The 21,230-nt window shown below is 41.1% G+C and overlaps 1 non-coding gene across 1 annotated transcript; it reads left to right on the plus strand.

Annotated features, from left to right (window-relative positions):
- The first annotated feature begins 19,188 nt into the window (after positions 1 to 19,188).
- Positions 19,189 to 19,259, plus strand: Trnag-gcc (transfer RNA glycine (anticodon GCC)). Its single transcript has one exon. It is a non-coding gene; the product is annotated as a tRNA-Gly (tRNA).
- Positions 19,260 to 21,230: the final 1,971 nt, after the last annotated feature.

Here is a 21,230-nt window from a genome sequence, read left to right on the forward strand (position 1 = left end):
GAGACGCCAGGTGGAAATGGCATGGCAAGCCGTTCCACAGGACTACATCCAGCATTTTTACGATCGTCTCCATGGGAGAATAGCAGCCTGCACTGCTGCGAAAGGTGGATATACACTGTACTAGTGCCGACATTGTGCATGCTCTGTTGCCTGTGTCTATGTGCCTGTGGTTCTGTCAGTGTGATCATGTGATGTATCTGACCCCAGGAATGTGTCAATAAAGTTTCCCCTTCCTGGGACAATGAATTCACGGTGTTCTTATTTCAAATTCCAGGAGTGTATATTATATTGTTTTTGTCAGTTGATTCGGCTATAATAATGATAAAATTTAGTGATATCCTGAGTTCTGAACTTAAACAATTCGGCATTTTGCACACGAACAAGCACTGCTAAAGGCGAACGAAGCGTATGTTTGAAAATAATCAGACAAGGAACAAGGGATCGAACCTAAGATCTTGTGGAATATATTGCAGGGCACAACCACTTTGTTTTAAGTGGAAGTAATTTGTTTCCTTGAAAATTTATTTAATTTCTTAAAAATTGTCAGATAATAATTATTGATTATTAGCAGTCATTATTAGCAGTAATTCATTACATGTACCTGATTGGTGTTCTTATCTTAAGCCCACTGTTTTAAAAACAATTTTAAGCATATTTCCATACTTACTTTTATGATCTGAGCACTTCATAATTCTATGAAATTCGATTTTAGTGTACACGTGGAATTCATTTGTGTGGTTACCTCCCAGATCATTAATGAGCTAGCTCATGTACTTTCCTAATAACTAACGGATGACTGTTTTTTACTATAGGATACTGTTGAGTTTGCGGTCTGTACAGTAGTCTTGATGTAAAAGCTGATTGATCTGACCCACTCCCAGTTTTGTATATTGCCAGCACATGTAAATCTATAGACTACTGTACTGATGAGATTACGTCTCACACAAAGGTTTGTTCGGCTAATCCCGATTCCGTTCAGCTTCTCGTTTGTGCTGGTTACAGTAATCACAGTTTTATAACATGCTGTTACTTCACCACATGAAAGGCCACCCATGTTGATGTTATTCCATACAGCGTCCCATTCAGTATTTGGACATTTACTTCCTATTTTGTTACTTCCTTCATGCTTCTTTCTGTGAAATATAACGTCTCTGACCGCATTACGATAACGGAAATTCTTCTACAGAAAAAAAGGACTTGTCAAGGAGAAACTTTTTAGTTTGTTTTCAAATTTTATTTTGCTGTCTCTCAGATATTTTATGTTACAAGTTATCAAAAATTACAAGATGATCGTGGGTGAGCACCACATATTATTCTTACTGCACGTTTTTGAGCATTGAAGACGTCCTTTCTTAAAGATGAGTTACCCCAGAACGTTACTCCGTATGATGTTACTGAACGGAAATGTGGGGAACATATCAACTTACAGATTTGTCTCTCCCCAAGATCTGCAATGACTGTAAGTGCAAATGCGGCAGAATTAATTTGTTTTAGGAGTTCCAAAATGTCCTTTTTTCCAGTTTAAATTCTCATCAATATGAAAACCTAAGAATTTTGAAGTTTCCGCCCTGTTTATTATTTCCTCGCGATGTACTACACTTCCTTCCTCTAAATGTGCAGAACTGAATATGGTGTATCCTTTTCAAATTGATGGTGAGACCATCCACAAAAGACCAGTCAATGATACTTTTAAGAGTCTTGTTTACCATTTCTTCTGTTGCTGTATGTCTGCTTGGATTGATTACAACACTAGTGCCATCTGCAAAAAAACTAATTCTGCTTGTTGTATATTATCCAGAAAATCGTTTACATATGTGAGCAACAATAGCAGACCTAAGACTGAGCATTTGGGAAGCACATACGTGATTGATTTCTCCACATGGTTGGCTGTGCCATCAATACCATAAAACTTCAGTTTATCCAGGAAAATATTGTGATTCACACTGTCAAATGCTGCAGATAGGTCACAGAAAATACCAACTGGCTCTATTTTGTATTTAATGCTTGTAAAATTACGTGAGTGAACATATAAATGGCACTCTCAGTAGAGCAATTATGATGAAAGCCAAACTGTGATTTGCTGTGGATATTGTTCGTGCGCACGTGAGATATTATTCTAGAACACATTACCTTCTAAAAAATTTTGGAAAATGGTGTCAGTTGTGAAACATGTTGATAGTTACCGACATCTCTCTTTTATCAGCTTTTTTCAAGAGAGGTTTAAAAGCATCTCTGGAAAAATGCCTTGAGTTAGTTATGAAGTACGCGTTTCAGCTAAGACAGGGCTTATTATATATGAACAGAGCTCTGGTACTCTATCGGAAACTGGATGAAATCCTAACAAGCCTTTTATCTTTCGAGAGATTATATAATTTTCTTAGTTTCAAAAGAAGAAGTTGCTGATACATTCATAGATTGACGGAAAAAGTCGTAACACCAAAAAATAAATAATGTAGAGTGAGGAAATTTCGGGAATACATTCGTCTAGGTAACATATTTGAGTAACATTGCAAGAGCACAGGTTAATGTAAGCGCGAGATGAGCCATTGCAAATGTGAAATTTTGATACATTAGTAACCGGTGTAACTGCCAGAATGTTAGTCCACTCTCGCCAGATGTTCGAGTCCTCCCTCGGGCATGGGTGTTTGTGTTGTTCTTAGCAAACGTTAGTTTAAGTTAGTTTAAGTAGTGTGTAAGTCTATGGACCGATGACCTAAGCAGTTTGGTCCCTTAGGAATTCACACACATTTGAACATTTTTTGAAAATGTTGTTAACGACATCTTCATTGGGTCATAAAACGCAGAAAATGGACGGTGTATGACTAGGGGCGACAATTTTTTTTGTCAAGTGTACTTAAGAAAGGCAGAGCGTTGCAGTGCGTACACCTAAGCAAAATGGATATGGCTTGTAAAATACTACATGCTACATGTTTTTATTATTTCCGATGATGGATACTTTCTTGAGTGACGTTGAGTTATGAAAGTAACAAGTTTGTGAAGCAATTAGATTCTGTCTTGTGCAAATTTCTGATAATGGCATACTTACTTTTCCACTCACCAGTATCTACAGTATTTATCAAGATTATCTGTTGGTTTTTGTGTTTTTGGTATCTTTTGCTGTGTAGTATATGGTACAAGAGTTTCAATTTCAATTTTGTATCCTATTCACAATTTTTTTGTTAATTTTCAGTTAATTGCATGACTAGGTTGTCATGCTTTACAGTTTGGCTAACATATTCCCAACACGATGGATCGCAAATACTCCACATAAAAATTACATGTCTCAAAGTTCAAAAATGGTTCAAGTGGCTCTGAGCACTATGGGACTTAACTGCTGAGGTCATCAGTCCCCTAGAACTTAGAACTACTTAAACCTAACTAACTTAAGGACATCACACACATCCATGCCCGAGGCAGGATTCGAACCTGCGACCGTAGCGGTCGAGCGACTCCAGACTGTAGCGCCTAGAACCTCTCGGCCACCCCGGCCGGCTGTCTCAAAGTCCTTGACACTGCCATACATCGTTGAAAATACCTATCGTTTTCCACTGAAGCCTACACAGAGTGTGTAGTGAGTAAACAGATTTCTTAAAAAAATGGTTTTGACTAGGGGTCTGTTAAAGGACTGTGAGTATGTCTAGTTGCTGTTACCCGTTTGTAAATGTTGTCCTCGCCTATGTGTACTACATCTTACAACGTCATGTCTCATTTTCACGCACATCAGTTGTGTATACGAATACTACATACAGAATGCTGTGCACATGTACACTTGTGGGAACATGCAGAGCGTGTCTGAGTATTACAAAGCACCTGTAGATATAAAGGAACATTTCATTTGGAGGTGTTCCAACAGACGCCCATGTCTTGTACGAAAATATTAATTTACAACAAACTAATAACTTCTCTGAATAAATATTCCGTGCATTATTGATGGACTTTAGTGAGCAAGGCACTGTTTCCTTGTGGAGTTTTTCCACTGTATGTGAAAATAAATAAGAGCGTGTTTCCCTCGTCTACGTTGCTCGTTTTTAAGTTGAATTAATCCACTATCGTTCGGTTTCCGTCGAGATATAATTGGTGAGCAGGATTTTTCTGTTTGAGAGACGAATTTCTGTATTCAGTTTCTAAAGGTCCAACCAACTCCTGTCTTATCGAATTCTTATTTTACACTGGCATTGCCACAGCATTTTACAATTCCCTTCAGTTGGTTGTGATATAGTTTATTTAATGTCATGTTCACTTTTTTCCTGTGATATTGTAAAATGAATGGGGTGAATAGCAACAATTTCTATAGAAAAGGGTTTAAGCCTTATTAGCACATTTAACATTTGAATAACTTGATATTTTACCTGTTAATGTTTCCTGATCTGATTTCCCGCCCAAATCATTGGTTGTGACGTTACAGAAGTTGTTTGAATGTCGCAGTATGTGTGTTGAAAATTTATGCTGTTTTAAGAAAAAATTGAATAACCTTTTTCTCAATAGGAAAGGGAAGGATATACTGGCTGGGATGATAGCAAAATCTTTAAGGGGGGACACTGAAACTAGTCGAAGTACTTTTTAGGCTAAGATCAGTGTCCAATCATCCTACATTGATTGAAATTACGCTTAATGAGAAGTTCAGACAGGCAGGTACTAGAGATGTTAAAATACTACAAGATTCTCATAGCACTACAGTGGAAAATAATGTTAGTATGTCACAAGATTCACATAAAAGCTCAGTGAAAAATAATGATAATATATTGCATCAGAATATCAGGGGATTAAAAAGGAAAGTAGATGAGCTTCTTGTTTGTTTAGAAGGTTTAGAAACTGATGGTGGAATGCATGTACTATGCTTGGCTGAATATCATACAGTCACAGGTATGGAAATGGTAAATGTAGGTGGATATAAGCTTTCAGCACATGTAAGTAGAGACACTATAGAGATATGTTAATATCTGTCATAGTAAGAAAAATTTGGAAACTAAAAAATGTTACGTAGAGCAACATATAGAAGTATGTGCGTGTGAGCTTAAACTAAATAATGACACTTTTCCAAGAACCTACTATGCAGTCATAGTAGGAGGAGAGGTGATACTCCTACGTGGCGCATCCCAGGTGGTGGATAGGGAAGTCCTCACCGGTTTACTGGCGGACTTGAGTGAAATAAAATAGCTCTCATAGACCAAACACACCATCTGCGGTTAACAACCGTAGTTGTAAATCGGAGCTTGCTCCAACTAAGGTTGACAACCTTCGAAAGTCAAAAATGGAAATGTCTTTTAGGAAAAAAATTCCACCGCCCTGCTCAAAAAGGCAGGAAAAGGCTACATCGGATTCGGTGGGTAGTCAACTAGAAGACAGCAACGAATTGGAGCGTTTGCAACCACCAAAATGCACACTAAAACACAAAAAGAAGATTAAACATGAGCAAATAAATTATATAGCAACACACAACATAAGCTCACTACTTAAGACCGGAAAACTCAAGGAGCTCACAGATGAACTAAATAAACAAAAAATTTTAATAACAGGGATCCAAGAAATGAGAAACACCACAGAGGACCCATTTGAATCACAAGGATACAGAATTTATAATGGGAAACCAGGACCGAGGGCAATGAAACAATGTCCCCAGTTTGGAACAGGGTTTTTAGTAAACATAAAAATAATAGGATCAGTAACGGATTCCCAAGCAGTATCACCAAGAATTGCGACTCTAAGCTTTAAAACAATGAATATAACCTATACAATAATAAATGCTCATGCCCCAACAAATGAAAAAAATTGTCTAACAAAAACAAATTCAGACGTATATAAATTTTGGGACCTTCTAGAACAAACTGTGAACAGAGTAAATAAAAAGAATGTAAAAATCTTATTGGGAGATTTCAGTGCTCAGTTGGGAAAAGAAAGGAAATATAAAGATATAATTGGAGAATGGAGCCCATATAAATTTACGAACAAAAACGGTCAAAGACTTGTAGAACTCTGCAGAGAACACAACATTATATCTAAATCAACATACTTTAAGAGGAAGCCAAGTAAACTTAAAACATGAAAACATTCAGACTGGAGGAAGGGGGAGTGGCAGCTAGACCATGTCTGTATGGACAAAAATTTTCATAAGGAGATCCACAATGTTAAAGTACTGAGAGGAGTAGACACAGGCTCAGACCATTATATAGTTAAAATTAAAATCAAATTCACTCCATTAAAGAAGAGGACCGGAAAAAGTAATAAAATAAAAAGGAGGTTTGACCCACATCAGATAACTAAAAATAATAAATACCAACAAATAACACAAACCATCAAATTAACAGATGATCTAGAACAACTAGTGCCTAATCTTTAAAAAGAAGCCGAGAATCTAACTCCCTTGAACCCACGAAGAAAACATGTATGGTGGACATCAGAATGTGACAAATTCCATGAAGATAGACACCAAGCATGGTTAAAGTTTCAAACACACAAACTGAAGAAAAAGCCATCAACCTAAAAAATGAAAGAAAAAAAATGACACAAAATATTAGAAGAAGCAAGAGAGGATTCCATAAACATATTATAAACTCTATAGAAGGTAATTATCATAAAACTAACTCCAGGAACTACTATAAAATCTTTAGGAAACAACTACAACAGTATGAGGCCCCTACACTAATACTGAAAGATGAAGATGGAAGAATGAAACACAGTAACAAGGAAAATGCAGAAATCATGGCAAAAGTATTTAACAAACTTCTGAATTGCGAGGACCCCAAAGATCCCTTACAAATCAACATAAATACCCCAATAAAAACCAAACCTAACAAACTAGACCCTCTAACTTTCCAAGAAGCAGAAAAAATTCTTATGGAACCAAAAATCATAAGGCATGTGGAGAAGATCAGGTTTTTGTTGAAATGTGGAAATATGCAAGTGACACAGTGAAGACCTTCTTACACATGGCTCTAACAAAAATTTGGGTAACAGAATGATTCCCCGAACATTGTACCACAGCTATCATCCACCCACTACACAAAAAGGGAGATAAGAGCAACCCAGACAACTACAGAGGACTCTCTCTCCTAGATTGCACATACAAAATTCTATCCAAGATCCTATATGAAAGAATCAAGGAGAAAATTAGAACAGGAGTTAGGGGAATGTCAGGGAGGTTTCAGACCATGGAGAAGCTGTGCCGAGCAGATAATTAGTTTAAAATTGATTATGGCATACTACAAGAAACGGAACAAACCTCTGGCAATAACATTTGTAGATTTTAAGAAGGCATATGACTGTCTCCACAGACCTTCAATATTAAAAATTTTAAGAAATCTAGGACTCCATCCAAAACTAATTAAAATAATACAACTCACTCTAACCAACACCAAATCAAAAGTGAAGTTTAGAGGAGAAATTACGGAACCATTCCTCATAAAAACAGGCTTAAGACAAGGTGACTGCCTATCACCATTACTGTTCAACTGTGCACTGGAATACATAATGCGAGAATGGTACAAGGACAATATGAAGATGATAAGAATTGGAAGTGCAAAACTGCTTGGGATTCGCTGATGATCTTGCTCTCGTAGCCATCACCGTTCAAGAATCCAGGCAACAAGTGAAATCACTACAAGAAATAGCAGAGAAAGTAGGCCTTAGAATATCATTTGAAAAAAAAGGAGATTATGCTAACTGATCCACTACTTGCAAACAAAATTACAATAGGAGAACAGGAAATCAAAATTGTTGATAAATTTAAATATTTAGGCGAAATAATAACATATAATCTAAATGAGAAGCCATCATGGCAGAATAGAATAATAAACTGAACTACGCAAATTACATTACCAAAACTACATACAACAAAAAAAGCTTATCTATAGATGCAAAATTAAAACACTATAAAACAGTTACACAACCAGAAATAACGTATGCAGCTGAAACTACCTTCAAAACAACTAATACAGCAGAAATTGACAGAATACTAAAATAGCAAAAAGAATAATTAGGACATGTATAAATAAACAGTATAAAATAAATGGACATTGGAGAATAGCATCAAATGAAACAGTACATAAGAAAATAGAACCAGCCGTGAGCACGATTGGGAAGAAACGCATCTCATTCGTTGGACATCTGATGAGAACTCCAGAAAACAGATTTAGTAAAAAAAAATACAAAAATTATGAAATAGCAAGAGTGACATTAAATGGATCACAGAAATTAAGGAAGATATAAAGTAACTCCAAATTGCAGTAGATGACCTAAAAAACAAGACAGAGAATACCATAATACTGCAAGACCCGCAAACCAGACTACAAATGAAAATCAATAAAAGAATTACAGGAAAAGTGGTCTCAGATGAAGAAAGAAAGAAAACATCTGAAAGAATGAAGAAATATTGGGCAGACAGAAGAGCAAAATACCTTTCATATAAGAATAGACTCTAACAATTATATTACCTAAATATCATATTAAGTTATTATGAGACAAATTGTATCCCTGTGTAACAACTTGTTTACAACTTTACATTTTTGACTAGAGTGGTCCAATGAAGGCCATAAAATAAATAATAATAATGACACTTTTATAATTGTAGCCACGTATAGGTCCCCATTGGGAAATTATCAACTATTTTTGAAAAATTTGAATTCTTTGTTGTGCTATCTGTCAGACGGAGGAAATCAAATTATTGTTTGTGGAGATTTCAATGTAGATTTTCTGAAAGAGTCCAATAGAAAGCTTGACCTTGAAGTATTACTTGGTTCTTTCAATTTGACATCAGTTATTGATTTTCCTACTCAGGTGGTACAGGAAAGCAGCACTCTCATAGATAATGTTTTCATAGACCGAGATAAATTTAATCAAATAAAAACCTTTCCTCTTAAGAATGGTCTGTCTGATCACGATGCACAGCTAGTTACAGTATATGATATAGCTCCATACAGTAATGCAAAACAGTCCTCGAAAATAGTGCATTCAATTAACAATTTAACAATTCAAAATTTTAGGGAAAGCTTGCAACAGTTAGACTGGGATGAGGTGTACAGGGAAGATGATGCTAATTTAAAATTTAATCCATTTCATTTCATTTTTTTGAGTATATTTGAAAACAGTTTCCCTAATAAAGCAGTGAAATATAATTGAAAGACACCATGTAAAAACTAAAGGGATAAAAATATCTTGTAAACAGAAAAGGGAAGTGTATCTTATAGCTAGGAACAGTAATGATCCCTAAACAGTGAAACATTATAAAAATTACTGCACTGTATTAAGAAAAGTTAAAGGGAAACAGCGCAACAGAGAGCACAGGAAGACTACATTTCTATCAAACACAATGAGAAGGTCGTTCACAAGAAGTCAGAAGTAGAAAACACTTTTAATAATCATTTCTTAAGAGTTGTGTAGAAAATAGGCACCAGCTATTCATTAGAAAATGCAAGACAGTATATGAATGGTTGGTTGGTTGTTTGAGGTTTAAGGGACCAAACAGCAAGGTCATCAGTCCCTTGTTTCAAATAGGCTCCATTCCGCTAATGGGACATCTCAGTAAAGTCAGAAAAATAAAACGGAAAAAGGTAAAAACGTAAAAGGGCAGTCATGTTGTCACTGGTAAAAAACAAAATGAGGGAAGTCGGCAAGAGAACGAACCCAACACTATGCTGAAGCAGCATAGGCAAGACCACCTGTGACGTAAAAGGTACAACTGCTAGAATGTAGAAAGTACGTATGGGAATAGAAAGACTAACCAAACCTTAAAAAAAGGGTAAAAACAGAGTAAAAGAGGAAGAAAAGAGGATTTCGGTCAGGGAGGGGAATCGGGAATCTCCGAACACTGCTTACAGTGGGAGACACCCAAACACTCACTGCCCTGCCCCAACACCAGAGAGAGGTTAAAAACCTTAAAACTGAGAATAAAAACCACTTTCCCGGAGGAAACCGAGAACCAGAGAACATCCGGGAATCGTCAGCCAACATTAAAGGTAAAGTGTGGGGTGTCTGTACTTAGCACGCAGAGCCAAAAGAAGGGGGCATTCAACCAAAATGTGGGCTACTGACTGGAAGGCTCCACAACCATATAGTGGGGGTGGCTCATCACGCAAAAGAAAACCATGGGTCAGCCTGGTATGGCCAATGCGGAGACGACACAGTGTGGTTGAGTCCCTTCGGGTGAGGTGAAAGGAAGAACTCCACGGGCCTGGTGTCATCTTAATTGCACGAAGTTTATTAGACAGGGAAGAATTGGCCCATGACTGTGCGAACTGGGATTTGATGTGAAGCCGTAAATCCGCTGCAGGAGGGGTTACAGAAAACGGGGGGGTAAGTAACTGCTCCCCCAGCCAAACGAACAGCGAGCTCATTACCCGGGATACCCACATGGCCAGGGACCCAAAGGAAGTCAATGGAACAAGCAGCACGGTGAATATCAGCGAGATGGTCATGGATGGCAGAGACCAAGGGATGGCGCGAAAAACACTGGTCAATAACAAGAAGGCCACTCATCGAGTCCGTACATAACAAAACGCGGTTGTGTTGGGACTGTTTAATAAAGGTAAGGGCCTGAGAAATTGCCATCAATTCTGCAGTAAACACCCCACATGTAGGTGGCAGCAGATGACTTTCCGTTCCAACAGAGGACGTGAAGGCATACCCAACATGATCAGCAGATTTGGAGCCATCAGTGTAAAAAACAACAGCATCCCGAAACTCCCATAAAATTTGGCGGAAAAAGGAACGGAACACCACCAGGGGGATGGAATCTTTCGGACCTCGGCGGAGATCCATCCGAATTCGAGGCCGAGGAACTAACCAAGGAGGGGTAGAGGGGAGGGAGCGAGGAAGACAGGACAAAGAAGGAAGCTGAAAATCACGGCAAAGAGACGCAAGGCGCAGCCCAACCGGTAAACCCGCCCGAGGGCGGGAATCGGGTGGGCGACGTCCGTGGTCTGGGAACAGGATAGAATAGGAAGGATGAGTGGGAGAGGAACGGGTAGTGAGTGCATAAGACACCAGAAGCTGGGACCGCCGAACAGAAACAGGGGGGATCCCAGCTTCAACCAGGAGACTATCAACAGGGCTAGTAGGGAAGGCACCGGTGGCCAAACGGATACCATGATGGTGGACTGGATCCAGCACGTGCAGTGTGGAAGGAGCAGCTGAACCATAAACTTGACAACCATAGTCCAAGCGAGACAGAACTAGAGCACGATAATGTCGGAGGAGGAGGGAACGGTCCGCACCCCAAGAGGAGTGGGCAAGGAAGTGAAGGACATTGAGTTTACGGAAACATCCTACCTTCAGGAGTCTGATATGGGGCAGCCAAGTGAGCTTGTTGTCGAAAAGAAGACCCAAGAAACGAAACTGTGGGACCACAGGCAATCTTTGTGCAGCGAGATAGCGCTCTGGATCAGGGTGGATCGTAGTACGGCGACAGAAGTGGACCACTCGCGATTTTAAAGGAGAGAATTGAAACCCGTGTGAGAGGTTCCATGCAGAGGCACGCCGTATAGCTACCTGGAGCTGCCGTTCTGCAGATGCCATCGAGGAGGAACTAATCCAAATGCAGAAATCATCCACATACAGGGCAGGGGCGACCAAGGGACCGACAGAGGCCACAAGTCCATCGATAGCAATGAGGAAAAGAAGGACACTCAAGACAGAACCCTGTGGGATGCCCGTCTCCTGGGTCCGTGGAGAACTAAAAGCAGTACCAACTCGGACTCCGAATGACCGATGGATCAGGAACTGGCGGATAAAAATCGGGAGTGGGCCCCAAAGACCCCAATGATGAAGGGTAAGTAAGATGTGATGGCGCCAGGCCGTGTCATAGGCCTTGCGAAGGTCAAAAAACACTGCAACCAAATGGCGGCGCTGGGAAAAAGCCTGCCGGACTGCGGATTCCAAGCGGAGTAAATGATCGATTGGAGACCGTCCCTCTCGAAAGCCACACTGGTAAGGGGACAATAGATCCCGAGATTCGAGGACCCAATTGAGCCGACAGGCTACCATCCGTTCAAGTAACTTACAAACAACATTGGTCAAACTAATTGGCCGATAGCTGTCAACAGATAGGGGGTTCTTACCAGGCTTAAGGACAGGACCACAATGCTATCCCTCCACTGAGAAGGGAAGTCACCCTGGAGCCAGATACGGTTAAACACCCGAAGAAGATGTTGCCGTTGTGGAGCACTGAGATGTTGAAGCAGTTGGTTATGAATGGAATCTGGGCCAGGGGCCGTATCATGAGAAGAAGATAGAGCAGAAAGAAATTCCCATTCAGTAAAAGGTTCATTGTAAGATTCTGACTCACAAGGGGTGAAACATAAGGTGGAAGCTTCAGCCCGCTGTTTTTGATGAAGGAAAGCAGCTGGATAGGAGGCTGACGCTGATGCCACTGCAAAATGGGTCGCTAGATGTTCTGCAAGAACTAATGGGTCCGTACAAATGCCATCTGGGAGGTGAAGGCCTGCGAGGGTGGACTGCCGATGGCAACCTTGGAGAGAGCAAAGGGTAGCCCATACCCGTGACAGAGGGACAGTAGAACCAAGGGAAGAAACGAATCGTTCCCAACATATCCGCTTGCTCTGTTTGATTAAATAACGGGCTTTAGCGCGGAGGCGTTTAAAGGTAGTAAGGCTGGCTACGGATGGGTGCCTCTTAAAGTGTTGCAAAGCTCGACGGCGATCACGGATGGCAATGGCAATAGCCGTACTCCACCACGGGACTTGCCGGCGAGGAAATGGTCCAGATGAGCGCGGGACAGCAAGGCTAGCAGCGCGAACAATCGCGTCAGACACGTCACGTAGGACGTCATCAATACAACCCGACAAAGAGGGAGAAAACGCGACCTGTGCAGTGTATAGAGGCCAATCGGCGCGTTGGAAAGACCAACGAGGCAACCTGTCCATTGGGGAGCGGGAAGGGAGCGTGATAATCAACGGGAAATGGTCACTATCACAAAGGTCGTCGTGTGGCGACCAGTGTAATGAAGGGAGGAGAGAGGGAGAAGAAAGAGAAAGATCAATGGCAGAAAAGGTACCATGAACGGCACTGAAATGAGTAGGGGAGCCATCATTAAGAAGGCACAGGTCGTGGTCTGCAATAAATTAGTCTATAAGAAGACCTCGTCTAGATGGAAAGGCACTGCCCCACAAAGGATGATGAGCATTAAAATCCCGAAGGAGGAGGAAGGGAGGAGGAAGTTACTGAAGAAGGGCGGTTAAGGTAGCAAGTGTAAGAGTCCTGTCAGGAGGGAGATAAAGATTGCAAACTGTGATTGCAGAGTCGAAGTGGACCCTAACAGCAACCGCTTCCAATGTAGTTTGAAGAGGAATCCACGTGCTAGCAATGTCTGTACGGACCAATGTACAAACGCCACCAGAAGCCTGCAGGGGTCCGACCCGATTTCGACAGAAAACACGGAACCCAAGGAGGGTCGGTGAGTGAGCATCAGTAAAATGAGATTCCTGGAGAACCACACAAGCTGCAGAGTAGGACGAAAGAAGGGATTTCAATTCCGGAAGGTGACGATAGTATCCATTACAATTCCATTGGAGAACCACAGAACAATGGTTTAAATGGGGGCTGAACACTTTAAATCCAGTCATACCGCCGGGTCCCCAGCCGTCACCGACAAGGAGGGGGCGACATCCATGAACGACAGGTCAGAATCCGGTTGTGAAGTCGGGGAAGGGACCTTCGGTGACACCAGAGGCTCTTTGTCCCGGGACTTATGTTTCTTCTTCCGTTCAGGCTGAGATCGAGGGGGGCTGTGTGGCATGAAGGAGCCAGCTGCAGCAAGATCAGGAACAGAAAGAGACTGGGCGACCTGGGGGCCGACAGACCGCGGCTCTCGCGGTCGTCGCGCGGCAGCAGACCTTTGGCCTGGAAGGTGCCGGGAAGGGGCATCCTGGGAGAGGCGCCCTTGACCGGCAGACGCCGAAGGAGTGGGACACTTCTCCGGCTGGGGAGGGGAGCAGCGCCCATAGGAGAAGGTGTGGGAGCCGCAGGGGAGGGGGGGGGGAGGAGAGGGGTCCGGGATGGGGGTAAGGAAGGGGGAGGAAAGGGGTGAAGATGTAACCAAGGCGAAACTAGATGTCATGGACACAGGGGGGAGTGGTGCATATTTGTTACGGGCCTCTGTGTAGGTTAAACGATCGAGGGACTTATACTCCTGTATCTTTTTTTCCTTCTTATATACTGGGCAATCTGGTGAACGTGGAGAATGACTACCATGACAATTTACACAGACAGGAGGGGGAACACAGGGACTCCCCTCATGGAGTGGACGTCCACAGTCACCACAGAGAGGGGCCTGTGAACAGCAGGAAGACATGTGTCCAAAACGGAAGCACTTAAAACACCTCATACGAGGTGGGATGTACGGCTTCACATCACAGCGATAGACCATAATCTTAACTTTCTCAGGGAGGGTATCCCCTTCAAAGGCCAGGATAAAGGCACCAGTATCAATATGATTGTCTTTAGGACCCTTCTGAACACGCCGAACAAAGTGAACACCCCGCCGTCCGAGATTGTCCCGAAGTTCCTCATCAGTTTGAAGGATGAGGTCCCTGTGAAAAATCACACCTTGTACCATATTTAGAGAATGGTGGGGGGTAATGGACACAGGTATTGTGCCAAGATGGGTACAGGCACGTAGGGCCGCAGATTGGGCAGCTGAAGCAGTTTTTATCAGCAACGAACCCGACCGCATCTTGCTCAGGGAGTCCACTTCGCCAAACTTGTCTTCAATGTGTTCCACAAAGAATAAAGGTTTTGGTGAAAGTATCTCCATCAGTCCTGGTGCAAACTAGATAATGGGGGAAAGGTTTTGCCCCTAGCCGACGGGCCTGACCCTCTTCCCAGGGGGTAGCCACGGAAGGGAAGGCCGAAGGGGCAAGAGAAGCAGCACTTGAGGAATCAGTTCCACGCAGAGAGACGGCCGCAGAAGAACAGCCAGAGTTCTGGACCCGTATGCATTTCATTTGCATAGCGTCCGCCCTGATACCACCCACTCCGATCAGGGGCTCTCCTCATGGGCGCCACCCAGCCACAGCAAGGGCCGTCTGGCACGGCGGCCATTGCCGGGAGAGCTGATGCTCCAGGATGACGAGCAACCACTCCAAGGCAGGCATGAGGAGATCACAGCTCAGGTATCAGAAGTGTGATCCCTGTGTGTTCAGGGAGCTCAACCAAAAGGGTACATAGCGACCCCACCACACGGGCTGGCTACCGTGCTGGCTATGCGCCCTAGTATCAGACAACGATATGAAAGAAAAGGTGGAATGTACTAGGAGGGCGCATGTCGGAGACACTAGGTAAGGTGCTCTTCCCCAAATGGCTCACACTACGGAGGCGAAATTTTGTAATGGAGGTCAAACCCCAGAGGGGGACCAAGGAATGCCAAAAGGAGGAGATGATTATGCAACAAAGCCGAATTGTAAAACCAACAGAACCAGGAGGATAGCGGGGGCCAACATAAGCAAGGACACCAAGAGAGGGAGAGGAGAGGGCGAGGGGAAAGGAGCATGGAGGGGAAAGGAGGGGAAGGGAAAGGAAATGCAGCCCTGGAGAGAAAGAAGGCTGCAATGGCTCGGGGCCCCGTGCTCGCCACGCACGTATCCACAAAAGAGTTGTGGACCGCCTGGGGGGACAGTATATGGAAGAAGCAGTACCTATGCAATTTGATAAAATTGAAATTCAACCCATCTCTCCTATCCTACAGAAATTCACTCAAAAGTAAAAGCTCACATGGAATTGATGGCATTTCCAGCAGAGTTCTAAAAGCTTGTTCCCAACAACTAAGAGGATTCTTAACCACATATGTTGTAGCTCACTAAAACAGGGCATTTTTCCAGATAGACTGAAATAAACTATCATTAAACCATTGCATAAAAAGGGGGTCTGATTCTAACAACTACCGCCCAATCTCACTTCTGACAGATTTATCCAAAATTCTTGAAAAAGTAATGTATTCAAGAGTAGCATCACATCACATGTCCGCCGCTCGTGGTCTCGCGGTAGCGTTCTCGCTTCCCGAGCACGGGGTCCCGGGTTCGATTCCCGGCGGGGTCAGGGATTTTCACCTGCCTCGAGATGACTGGGTGTTTGTGTTTTCCTTATAATTTCATCATCATCCAGGAGAGTGGCGAAATTGGACTGAGCAAAGGTTGGGAAATTGTACGGGCGCTGATAACCACGCAGTTGAGCGCCCCACAAACCAAACATCTCAGTAGCATCACATATCTGTAAAAATGAAGTACTAACAAAATGTCAGTTGAGTTTTCAGAAAGGCTTTTCAACAGAAAATGCTACATATGCTTTCAATGATCAAATATTAAATGCATTGAATAACCAAACATCACCTATTGGAATATTTTGTGATTGTGTGAATCATGAAATTCTTCTAGATAAGCTTAAGTATTGTGGTATGAGTGGGGCAGTGCACAAATGGCTTAATTCACACTTCACTGGAAGACTGCAGAAGGTTGAAATTAACAGTACAGATAGTCTGCAAAAATCAGCGAAGTCCTCTAACTGGGGGTAATCAAGAATGGTGTCCCACACGGTTCATTCTTGGGTCCCTTATTTACTTAATATATGTTAATGACTTACCACTATATATTCATGAAGATGAAAAGCTAGTTCTTTTTGATGATGATACAAGTATAGAAATCACACCCAACAAGCAAGAGTCAGGTGAGGAAATTGTAAATAATGTATTTAAGGAAATTATTAAGTGTTTCTCTGCAAATGGACTCTCATTAAATTTTCTCCACACAGTGTATGCAATTCTGTTCAGTAAATGGCATAACACTATTGATAAATATAGACTATCAACAGAAGTCTGTTGCTAAGGCAGAATACTCAAAATTTCTGGGTGTGTGCATTGATGAGAAACTGAATTGGAAGAAACACATCGATGATCTGCTGAAATGGTTAGGTTCAGCTACTTATGCTATTAGGGTTATTGCAAATTTTGGTGATAAACATATCAGTAAATTTGCCTACTATGCCTATTTTCATTCACTGCTTTCATTAATAGCTGGAGACCACCCAAGATCACCTTGCCGACATTTATTTAAGGAACTCGGGATATTCACAGTACCTTTGCAATACATATATTTGCTTATGAAATTTGTCATTATTAACCCATCCTAGTTCAAAAATAACAGCGAACTGCATAGCTACAACACTAGAAGAAAGAATGTTCTTCACTATTCTGGATTAAATCTCACTTTGGCACAGAAAGGGGTGAATTATGCTGCCACAAAAATCTTCGGTCATTTGCTAAATAGTATTAAAAGTCTGACCGATAGCCAACCAATATTTAAACGCAAATTAAAAGAATTTCTGAATGACAACTCCTTCTACTCAATAGATGAATTCTTAGGTATGAAGTTGTAACTGTAAAAAAAATTAATTAATCATTTTGTGTAAAGAAAACATGTGTAAGTGACACGTTCCAAATCAGTACAAAATGTTGTATTCACGATCTACTAAACAAGGATTAATGTATGTATGTATGTATGCAGGTCCAGGAAGTTTTTGCAAGTACCGGTGAGTGAATAAATATTTCACATAAAACATTTATAACGTTTCGATAAAAATTTAATTAAGATAATGATGGTTGACATAACCTCACTTTACACCAAAAACAATATGGTTTGTAATTTGCAGAAAAAAGTTAAAACGGTCTAAAAAAGATATCAAGAAATAGCCTTATGAAAGGACAGAAACACGCAAAATCACATTAAAAAGTTATTTTATGTACATTTAGATGCTGTAAATATTCAATTTAATTTTTTTCTCAGATTAATACGAAGCCTGATGGGAGGGGCAGATTTCATAGAAAATATCCTGAGGATCTTATTTCCAAGACCAGAAGCGGAATTGGGAATGGTATACCACAAAGAAAATATTCGAAGAAATATGATATACCATCAGCTGTTTGTTCAAACACTTTAAATGTTCTGGTATACAAGATCCTACTTTTAAAAAAATTATATCTAATGGTGAACAAACTATTTTGAGTGCCGCAGTCGAAAAGCATTTATATAGCGGAATAGCTTATAACACGCTCTTTTTGGAGTTATTCCTTAGATAGTTACAGCCGTAGGTGCATTGTTACGGCTTACGGTACCTTGACGGACTAGGTATCACTATGAAGAAATTCAAAGACAATATGTCAGGTTACGAATTTGCCCTCTGCGTTTTCCAACGTCACAGAAGTGATTTGTCGCAACTAATACCCCAGAACATCAAGCGAACTCTGGGTGCTGTCTCTCATGATTCAGAAGGATATAGCAAGCTATCTCGTAAAAACTGGAAGAGACTCTACAAGTTATTCTTGCCTCCCAAAGAACTTTACACTGCAAGCTTTCCCAAAAATGTGCTGACGAAAGTTGACAAAGGACAGATATCTAAATGGCCACAGAGAGAAGACTTGTGTGATATAGTACTAATAAACTTTGTGTTGTAGGTGTGCCGAAACATCCTAAACTATTAAGGTTCCCTAAACTATAAAGGTGGGAACGCATGTAATTTAATGTACCTTTTGATGAGTGATAAGTGTTAAAACTAGAGAAAGCTGGTACTTAATAAAAGCTTAAGTGCCCGTTTTATCATATTTATGTAATTCACCTTTGTAAAATTCCGTACCTTTTTAAAAATGCTTTCATTGTTTCTATTCAGCACAAAGAAAGTACATTGGAAACATACAGATAAGTTAACTAAATGTCTGTTTCTGTTGACTCCGACATTGGGGCGGATGGGAACACTGTTTTATTAAAATAATTTACATAAAGCTCTCCATGGCCTCACTTTGTTCTTGCGTCATTATGTACGATGTTACGGTACTGCGTATTTGAGGACTAGATATTGCATTCAGAACCGATGTAATAAAATATGGAAATATCCTCACTTAAAATTAATATCATTCCTGGAAAATAATTAAGTAGAGACATAATGAGAAAACAGAAACAAAAAAACGTAGCTCTTCGAGAACCAAACACACTGCTGTTCATTACCGCTGTTTGTCTGTCGACCGCGCCAAAGTTTTTATTGGACGGTTCGTATTTGTTCACTTACTGGCATCACGGTTACTGCATGCTAACGCTTCGCTGCACCTCGTATCACCGCACAAAAAGGCCAACACATTTCTAATACTTTACTTTAGTGTTGCAAGAAATTTATGTCTGTTCCCATTTATTCCTTGTAGCATCGGTGGTTCAGTGGTAGAATGCTCGCCTGCCACGCGGGCGGCCCGGGTTCGATTCCCGGCCGATGCACATATTTTGATTTTCATTCTGTTCTCATTTTAACAGAATGAAGTACAAAGACTTATGTTTACACTTTCTGTAGACATTTCATTGAGGACTGTAAATATCTTCTAACATTAACGGTCACCTACGCACAACGCAGAATACAGAACTCCTCTCTTGTGATTAATATTTGGAATAGTGATATGCTGAAACAGTCTACGGTACTCAATGAACATACGTTTTTCAGTGCGTTAATATCAACGTGTGATCGTTCCCAAACAGTATAGTGAAGCAGAACGAGAACTCAGCAACTGACTTTGTATGTCACATTAAAACTAGATTTCGTTATTATTGTCGCTGCCTAGAAATTGTGATAACCACACGACGGTTCATACTGTAATGTGATCAGACGTCCTTTACTTTACGGGATCATCCCTAATTTAACTTAAGTATCCGGTTGTTCCGACAAAATACATATGGCATAGTTCATTAAATTTCCGACATATAGCCGCGCAAATAAAACTTCGTCCACTGATATTTTATTTGCGCGGCTGCATGCTCGAAATTTAATGGACTATTCATTACGCCGGGAAAAGTTGAAAATGTACATGTGGGATGTATATTGTTCCATTTTTTACTAACTATCCCGTGTATTTTGAAACAGCGTGTCTTTAAGAAAAGTGCAGCATAATCAAATGGAGAACAAAAGTGCTCATGCCCAAAGAATAAAGAAAATACGCTCTTTGATTAAAGCAAAGTGAACGAAGTCCATCATTTTAAACTTCCTTAGATCTGAAGATAACTGCTGCAAGAATCTGCAGCTCATTGCTGTGTTTGTGCTATCTCTACCTGACAGTAATACTAGTGCAGAAAGGGTGTTCTCGATCACAAATTCTTTACGAACTGATGTAAAGAGGGTGTTTGGTGTGGAAACTGCTACGGAAATAATTATAACTAAGATTCATTTTCAGAATCTTCATTTATTAATTTTTATAAAATTACATCTGAAAACATGAAACTCCTGAATGACATACATTACATTCTTCCCCAATATACGAGGGCTGGCTGAAAAGTAATGCCTTCACCTTCGTAACTCTTCAACAGTTGGCAGCATTGGTATGCGGCAGGTACCCCCCCCCCCCCCCACTGGGCTTTGATAGTGCGTGATTTCCTGGATGAAACATTTCCGGATCGGTGGATTGGGTGGATTGGAAGGAACGGTCCAACACCCTGGCCACTCCGCTCTCCAGACATTACGCCCCTTGACTTTTTTCTGGGGCTATATCAAGGACAGAGTGTTCGTCACACCAGTTGCTGACGTCGACGAACTGAAGGCTAGGATATAAGTTGCTGTGGGTACTGTGACAGAATACATATTACGAAACACCTGGCAGGAGCTGGAATACCGCCTCGACATTCTTCGAGCTACCAAGGGAGCACACGTTGAGGTTTACTAACGTAAGTGTTTTTTTTTTTTTTTAAAAAAGCTAGTATCACTAATCCATGTAACGCCATCAAATGTAAATTATTATGTCAATCGGTTATTCTGTAATAAATTTTTATAATCAGGGCAAGACTTTGTGCTCACCCTGTATATCGCTTCAGGAAAATACCGGGATGGTTCCTTTCGAAGGGTACGGCCGACTTTGGGACCAATGACCTCGCTCTTCGGTCCTCTCCCCCAGATCAAACAACCAACCAACCAACTTAATTTTACGGTTCCTATTGTGTTTCACAATCTAATTACGATGCACATTTCATAATAATGAGTATCTGACAACAAACAGAAGAAGAGCAAAAATAAATACACGACATATGTCTATGAGTTCAGAGAATTATAAAAAATACAAAACATTCGCGGTGGGATATCATACTGACATAAAATTTCGCTCTCTAGATTATTGCAACTTTCTGGCGTGCTCTCTGGTCAAACGCTCCTCGTACTTAAAGACGAAGAGTTAAAAATAACGAGAGGGTATTTCCCTGACAACGAGCAGT

Source organism: Schistocerca cancellata, chromosome 4 (genome assembly GCF_023864275.1).
Source record: "Schistocerca cancellata isolate TAMUIC-IGC-003103 chromosome 4, iqSchCanc2.1, whole genome shotgun sequence".
Lineage (NCBI taxonomy): Eukaryota > Metazoa > Arthropoda > Insecta > Orthoptera > Acrididae > Schistocerca > Schistocerca cancellata.